The sequence below is a fragment of the Lupinus angustifolius genome, chromosome LG01, assembly GCF_001865875.1.
Source record: "Lupinus angustifolius cultivar Tanjil chromosome LG01, LupAngTanjil_v1.0, whole genome shotgun sequence".
NCBI classification, from domain to species: domain Eukaryota; kingdom Viridiplantae; phylum Streptophyta; class Magnoliopsida; order Fabales; family Fabaceae; genus Lupinus; species Lupinus angustifolius.
In genome coordinates this window covers 3,697,331-3,699,716 of record NC_032009.1, presented here as the reverse complement: position 1 = coordinate 3,699,716, position 2,386 = coordinate 3,697,331, and the positions used below count along the sequence as shown (strand labels likewise).

At 28.8% G+C, this 2,386-nt stretch overlaps 1 protein-coding gene across 1 annotated transcript in view; it reads left to right on the top strand.

Annotated features, from left to right (window-relative positions):
- Positions 2,282–2,386, top strand: part of LOC109347896 (2Fe-2S ferredoxin-like) — a 3,490-nt gene continuing 3,385 nt past the window's right edge. Inside the window, exon 1 of the mRNA XM_019588012.1 lies at positions 2,282–2,371. The gene's annotated coding sequence lies outside the window, so the exon portion shown is untranslated. The remainder of the gene's footprint in view (positions 2,372–2,386) is intronic.

Sequence of the window (2,386 nt, the reverse complement as noted above, 5' to 3'; positions counted from 1 at the left end):
TTTTTTCAGTTTTCATCCACCAAACATCCATCCCAACCGTTTTTATACAACCAATTTCTTGTTCTCCCCAAACCAACCATTTTCTATACAATATTTTGCTATTATAGACAACTTTTAAAATCCAAGTTACTTTTATGTATTTTTGTAATAACTTCAAATATTACTACATTGTAAGATAAGAAAAAAAATTGAAAAATGGTTATGGTATAATTTTTTTACATGATTAACATATTATCTACCTTTTTATATACAATTATTTTTATGAGATGAGTTTTTTTGTATTATTAAGAGTATTATCTCTTTATGAGTAAGGAGTTAATCCCTTTACAGGTACATAATTCCTAACAATTGTCGCTTCCAAATTTATTCATCTTAAGATCTAATAGAGCTTTATAGTTTATACTACTAGATCAATATTTTATATTTTGTAGATAGTAAATGAGAGCTTAAATCCAAGTAAGATTATATTTTACTTTTATAATGTAAAGAAGTACTCTTATCTGTAAATATCTTTTAATATATAAACTGATTAATAGGAAAAAACCAGCATTTAAATAATTAATGCGTCTAAATAATTAATATGTATCTTTGTTTATAATTATTTGAAAAATTCTATATACGTCAACTTTTTCTATTGCACGGTGCAAACCCACCAAATCGTTTGGGATGTATCAAAACTACCATGCCTTAGTTTAGTGTTGTATGGTTTGGATTATCAAAAGGTTGAAAGTTTAATTTCTAAGAGCGACATTTATTGGTAGAGGCAGCAACGAATCTTGAAATGAGTTAATTTTTTATCTATAAAAAAATTCCAAAATATTTATACACCGTAATTAAGAAAATAAAGTATGTTTAATAAGTTTGACTTAAATTAATATTTATTGAAAAATTGAAACGGCCGAAAGTCATAAACTCATAGGTAGCGAAAAAGGAAAGAAAGGTGGCAAATAAAAAATGGGCTGTTTTGGTACTTTGGATCCTTTTACTTTATAATTTGCCCAATTTTTTGTTTGCTTAGCCCAATTGGTTTCTAACATTCCCTTTTGCATATTTCGAGTAGGATAGCCTCACCCAACCATGTACGATGTATCCTTCAACCTTTTCTTTTAAGACTTAGCTACCTACGAAATCATTAACTATTAATTAATTCATTTATATGCAAATGACAATGGGTTGCCAAGTCACGTCTCTGTAATAAAGTAAGAAACTGCATAAAAATAAAAAGATAGTTATGCAAGTAATGATGATATTTGTGGCTCACCTCTTATCTTCATTTCCATTACGCAACAGTACCGTTGCTTTGATAATTAATAATAGGACGGTGCCATATGAAAATATGACTAAGATAAGTGAGGAATGGGAATGAAAGACATGATAAAAGTTGCCCAGATTGGTTGAGTTGTAAGGTAACGTTCACGTATATATGTGATATTGGATGGTTGATACATGTATTTAAGGGTGAAAATATGTTAGGTCAGACATTGCCTTAAACACTATGAATTTATATAGTATATATGAGTTGAGTTTAGTCTGTTGATCCATTTTAAAAAAATCAATATTTAAGTCTGACCGATTTAAAAATTTAGTTTAATCGCTATACTATATAGTCTTGAAATATATAATAATATGTCTCGTTTAATTATATATAACTAACTCTAACCATTACAACAAAATTACATATCTAATAATATTACCTATATTAAAACAACATAATATAAACATTATTATATAATATAAAAATATTGTAAAGTTAAATAAGCTTTTTTAAAAACTTGAGTTTGACCTACTCACAAATGTGGGGATCCATCTTGTTGTTATTCGCATTGTTCACCTTGGTCAAAAATTAGGTGGTTGTTCTATGCTTTATATTTAAAGCAAGCAACTTCATCCTTAATGATGGCTTATAGTGGTGATGAATTTATTCATCCTAATAATGTGTTGTTTTTCTCACTCAGTTTGGTTACCAGATCATTCCGTCTTATCATATGCATGTGAGAAATCGGAAATCTAATCTAACATGTTATAGATTAATTAATAGGCCTACTTACACCCTAATATGTATTTTACAAATAAAATATAAGACCGTATAAAGTTAAAAATAAGATATTTTGACTTTACAAAAAAGATAAAAGCATAGTATGATTGGGCCACGAGATATGCTTTGCTACCTCTATCCATATTATTGGGCCACTTTGAAACGAGTGTTACTTTTCATGGGCCAGTGACTGGGCTTTTGAAGCCTGAAGTCTTGCCCTTCTTCTTCTCCCTTTTTACTCGGAGCAGAGTCTCTCTTCTTCTCTTCTCTACTGACTCAGCTCATTCCTTCAACTTCCCAATTTTTTCATATTATCAAATTTCAATTCAATTCCCAATATATATATATATA